This window comes from Budorcas taxicolor, chromosome 7, assembly GCF_023091745.1.
Source record: "Budorcas taxicolor isolate Tak-1 chromosome 7, Takin1.1, whole genome shotgun sequence".
In the NCBI taxonomy this organism is placed as follows: domain Eukaryota; kingdom Metazoa; phylum Chordata; class Mammalia; order Artiodactyla; family Bovidae; genus Budorcas; species Budorcas taxicolor.
The window spans coordinates 40937188-40943187 of NC_068916.1; positions in this window are offsets into that span (position 1 = coordinate 40937188).

Sequence of the window (6000 nt, forward strand, 5' to 3'; positions counted from 1 at the left end):
CAAATATGAAAATATTCAAGAAATATTTTAAATTAGCCACTTAAAAATTCTTGAATAACATACTCAGTCTTTTACCCTTTATGTTTCTCTAGATGGATTTACGGCTAAAGATGGATGAACCATGGGCAAGCTGTCATAAAGCAAATTCTTTTACTTCACCCTATACTCTATCCACTTAAACTGTGGTAGACATATATAGAGTTGCATAAACAGCATGAAGACAAAAGCCACACATTAAAGGTGGAGAATAAAGCAGAAGCAGAAACTTGATTTTATTATTTTGCAGTTGAACCAGTTGAAACTTTTTGGACTAACATCGGATTCTGATTCCTAAGAAAAAGCATAGCCATGGAGTATTCTATAGCTTGCAAAGCCATATAAAGAAAAACACCATTGTTGTTAGTATAACCGTGCACTTCTTAATGTTGTTGTTGATTATTTCACTTTTTAAAAATACTATATATATATATATATTACATTTAGAACCCTATAGGTCTATATATATAAACATATTTTTATAATTTGGAAACTTATTTTCCAGATGAAAGCTTAATAAAACTCCTTTTATTATTTATGCTACAACACTGATTTGTTACCTATAACTTCATTCTGAAAGATCTTTGCTTATAACTTTCCTTTTCTGAAAATGAAGACTTTTGCACCTTGATTCTGAGAAATTTTGTACAAACACATAGTGTTAAAATCTCTATTTCACTGCACTGTAGCAAACATTAGGTTGTACAGCCTATAGTTGGCAAAAATAATCTACGTTCCATAGATTTTGGAAAACTGTGTCTCCATTTTTATTGCCTCAAGGTATTTTAAAAATTTCCTCTTTAGTTTCTTTGTTGATCCATTAATTGTTTAGTAGAATGTTGTTTAGTCTTCACATGTTCATGTTTTTCCAGTTTTGTTTTCATAGTTATTTCTAGTTTCATAGTGTTGTGGTCAGAAAAGATGCTTGATGTGATTTTAATCCTCTTAAATTTATTGAGACTTGTTTTGTGGCCTAACATGTAATCTACTATACAGTTTTTAGGTAAACTATTTTGTATATATTTATTAAGACAATGTGGTTAATATATCACTTAAAGTCAGTGTTTTCTTATTGATCTTCTCCTTGGATGATTAATTGATTGATGTAAGTAGGGTATTAATGTCCCCTACTATTATTGCTTCCCTGGTGGCTAATGAATAAGAATTCACCTACAATGTGGGAGACCTGAGTTCAATCCCTAGGTTGGGAAGATCCCCTGGAGGAGAGAATGGCAGTATTCTTGCCTGGAGAATCCCCTAGGCAAAGAAGGCTGGTGGGCTATAGTCCATGGGGTCACAGAGAGCCAGACACTACTGAGCGACTAAGCACACAAAAACACTATTATTGCAAACTCTCAACTTCTCCCTTTATATCCATTAATATTTCCTTGCTTTATATAGTCAGGTGCTCCCGTATTGGGAGAGTTAGTATTTATGAATATCATATCCTTTTTTCAGATTGATCTCTTTCAGTTCAGTTCAGTTCAGTCACTCAGTCATGTCTGACTTTCTGCAACCCCATGCCAGGCCTCCCTGTCCATCACCAACACTTGGAGTCCTTTCAAACTCACGTCCATTAAGTTGGTGATGCCATCCACCATCCCATCCTCTGTTGTTCCCTTCTCCTCTTGCCTCCAATCACTTCCAGCATCAGAGTCTTTTCCAGTGAGTCAACTCTTCGCATGAGGTGGCCAAAGTATTGGAGTTTCAGCTTGAGCATCAGTCCTTCCAAAGAACACCCAGACCTGATCTCCTTCAGAATGGACTGGTTGGATCTCCTTGCACTCCAAGGGACTCTCAAGAGTCTTCTCCAACACCACAGTTCAAAAGCATCATTTCTTCAGTGCTCAGCTTTCTTCACAGTCCAACTCTCACATCCATACATGACTACTGAAAAAACCATAGCCTTGACTAGGCAGACCTTTGTTGGCAAAGTAATGTCTCTGCTTTTAAATATCCTATCTAGGTTGGTCATAACTTTCCTTCCAAGGAGTAAGCGTCTTGTGACTTTTAATTTTTTGGCTGCAGTCACCATCTGCAGTGATTTTGGAGCCCCCTAAAATAAAATCTGACACTGTTTACAGTTTCCCCATCTATTTCCCATGAAGTGATGGGACCAGATGCCATAATCCTCGTTTTCTGAATGTTGAGTGTTAAGTCAACTTTTTCACTCTCATCAAGAGGTTCTTTAGTTCTTTTTCACTTTCTGCCACAAGGGTAGTGTCATCTGCATATCTGAGGTTATTGATATTTCTCCCGGCAATCTTGATTCCAGCTTGTGCTTCTTCCAGCCCAGCGTTTCTCATGATGTATTCTGCATATAACTTAAATAAGCAGGGTGACAATATACAGCCTTGAAGTACTCTTTTTCCTATTTGGAAACAGTCTGTTGTTCCATGTCCAGTTCTAACTGTTGCTTCCTGACCTGCATGTGGGTTTCTCAAGAGGCAGGTCAGGGGGTCTGGTATTGCCATCTCTCAGAACTTCCCACAGTTTATTGTGTTACACACAGTCAAAGGTTTTGGCATAGTCAATAAAGCAGAAATAGATGTTTTTCTGGAACTCTCTTGCTTTTTCAATGATCCAGCAGATGTTGGCAATTTGATCTCTGGTTCCTCTGCCTTTTCTAAAACCAGCTTGAACATCAGGAAGTTCATGGTTCACGTATTGCTGAAGCCTGGCTTGGAGAATTTTGAGCGTTACTTTACTAGCGTGTGAGATGAGTGCAATCGTGCGGTAGTTTGAGCATTCTTTGGCATTACCTTTCTTTGGGATTGGAATGAAAACTGACCTTTTCCAGTCCTGTGGCCACTGCTGAGTTTTCCAAATTTGATGGTACAATGCAGCACTTTCACAGCATCATCTTTTAGGATTTGAAATAGCTCCACTGGAATTCCATCACCTCCACTAGCTTTGTTCGTAGTGATGCTTTCTAAGACCCACTTGACTTCACATTCCAGAATATCCTGCTGTATGTGAGTGATCACACCATTGTGATGATTTTGGTCATGAAGATCTTTTTTGTACAGTTCTTCCATGATTTCTTGCCACCTCTTCTTAATATTTTCTGCTTCTGTTAGGTCCTTTCCATTTCTGTCCTTTATTGAGCCTATCTTTGCATGAAAGTTTCCTTTGGTATCTCTGATTTTTTTGACGTGATCTCTAGTCTTTCTCATTCTGTTGTTTTCCTCTATTTCTTTGCATTGATCGCTGAGGAAGGCTTTCTTATCTCCCCTTGCTATTCTTTGGAACTCTGCATTCAGATGCTTATATCTTTTCTTTTCTCCTTTGCTTTTCACTTTTCTTTTCACAGCTATTTGTAAGGCCTCCCCAGACAGCCATTTTGCTTTTTTGCATTTCTTTTCCATGAGGATTGTCTTGATCCGTGTCTCCTGTACAATGTCACAAACCTCCATCCATAGTTCATCACGCACTCTATCTATCAGATCTAGTACCTTAAATCTATTTCTCACTTCCACTGTATAATCATAAGGGATCTGATTTAGGTCATAACTGAATGGTCTAGTGGTTTTCCCTACTCTCTTCAATTTAAGTCTGAATTTGGCAATAAGGAGTTCATTATCTGAGCCACAGTTAGCTCCCAATCTTGTTTTTGCTGACTGTTTAGAGCTTCTTCATGTTTGGCTGCAAAAAATATAATCAATCTGATTTTGGTGTTGACCATCTGGTGATGTCCATGTGTAGAGTCTTCTCTTATGTTGTTGGAAGAGGGTGTTTGCTACGACCAGTGTGTTCTCTTGGCAAAACTCTATTAGCCTTTGCCCTGCTTCATTCCGCATTCCAAAGCCAAATTTGCCTGTTACTCCAGGTGTTTCTTGACTTCCTACTTTTGCATTCCAGTCCCCTATAATGAAAAGGACATATTTTGAGGGTGTTAGTTCTAAAAGGTCTTGTAGGTCTTCATAGAACAGTTCAACTTCAGCTTCTTCAGCATTACTGGTTGGGGCATAGACTTGGATTACTGTGATAGTTACAGTTAATTTTACTGTTTTTGCATTTTAACTTTGTAAGTGGCTGATCCACTGCCTTTACTATGCATTTTCCTTTACCAATGAGATTTTTCCTTTCACATATTTTCTTATTTCTTATTATGGCCTTTCCTTTTAAGCTGAAAGAAGAATCTTCAATATTTGTTTTAAGAGTGATTAGTGATGATTAACTTCTTTAGCTTTTCCTTATCTGGAAAACTCCTGATGTCTCCTTCAATTTTATGATAACTCTGCCAAGTAGAGTATTCTTTAAATATTTTTTTTTTTCCCTTTTAGTACATTAAATATTTCCTACCATTTCTTTATGGCTTGCAAACTTTGTACTGAAAGACACTGGTAGCCTTAAGAGAGTTCTCTTGTATGTTATTAGTTATTTTTCTCTTGCTGCCTTTAAATTTTTCTTTTTAACTTTCACCACTTTAACTGTGATATGTCTTGGTCAGGATCTTTTTGGGTTCATCTTGTTTGAGACTTTCTTTCTTTCTGGACCCGGATGCTTGTTTTCTTTCGCATGTTAAAGGAGTTTTCAGCAAACGTTTCTTCCTTTTTTAAAATAAACTTTTATTGGAGTTCAGTGCTTTAAATTCAGTCACTGTTTCTTCCAATAAGTTTTCTGCTCTATTCTCTCTATCTTCTCCTTTTTGAACTCCTATAATGTGAATATAAGTACGCTTGATATTACCTCAGACGTCCCTTAAACTATTTTTAAAATTCTTTTTTTCTTTTTATTGTTCTGATTGGGTGATTTTGATTAATTTGTCTTCCAGATCACTTATTCATTCTTCTGCATTGTCTATTCTGCTACTGATTTCCTTTAAGGATTTATTTTTCACTTCACTTATTGTATATATAGCTCTGATTGATTCTTTCTTATATTTTCTAACTCTTTGTTGAAATTCTCAATTCTTCTCAGTTTGGTGAGCATCCTTATGATGATTACTTTGAACACTATAAAATAAATTACATCCACTTCATGACATTCGCCCCCCCCCCCCCCCCCCCCCCGGGGTTTTATTTTGTTCTTTTGTTTGGAACATAATTACTCTATCTTCTCATTTTGTTTGACTATCTGCAGTTTATTCCTATAAGTTAGGCAATATAGGTACTTGCCTGGTCTTAAAGTTACGGTCTTGTGTAGGAGCATCCCCTGTACACTGTGTATACTGGGCAGCTTTGTCAGGTCACATAAACCCTCAGGAGTCAATTTTTAATTAATGCTAATCACATTTAGTGTATTTCAATCATATAACCTGATAATTATTTTTCACTATGTATGACAAATATCTTCTCCTTAGTTGAATAAAACCTTAAAATCTAAATAAAAACCTAAGTTTTGTGTCCTTAAATGGAATTATCTGAGTTTTCCCTTTCTGTAATGAGGAATACACTAATAGAAGGGGTTAACTTTAGCTCACCCTGCTGCTGCTGCTGCTAAGTCACTTCAGTCATGTCTGACTCTGTGCGACCCCATAGACGGCAGCCCACCAGGCTCCCCCATCCCTGGGATTCTCCAGGCAAGAACATTGGAGTGGGTTGCCATTTCCTTCTCCAATGCATGAAAGTGAAAAGTGAAAGTAAAGTCGTTCAGTAGCTGACCCTACTTCTGCTTTATTGACTATGCCAAAAACTTTGACTATGTGGATCACAATAAACTGTGGAAAATTCTGAAAGAGATGGGAATACCAGATCACCTGACCTGCCTCCTGAGAAACCTGTATGCTGGTCAGGAAGCAACAGTTAGAACTGGACATGGAACAACAGACTGGTTCCAAATAGGGGAAGGAGTATGTCAAGTCTGTGTATTGTCACCCCGCTCATTTAACTTCTATGCAGAGTACATTATGCAAAATGCTGGACTGGATGAAGCACAAGTTGGAATCAAGATTGCTAGGAGAGATATAAATAACCTCAGATATGCTGATGACACCACCCTTATGGTAGAAAGTGAAGGAGA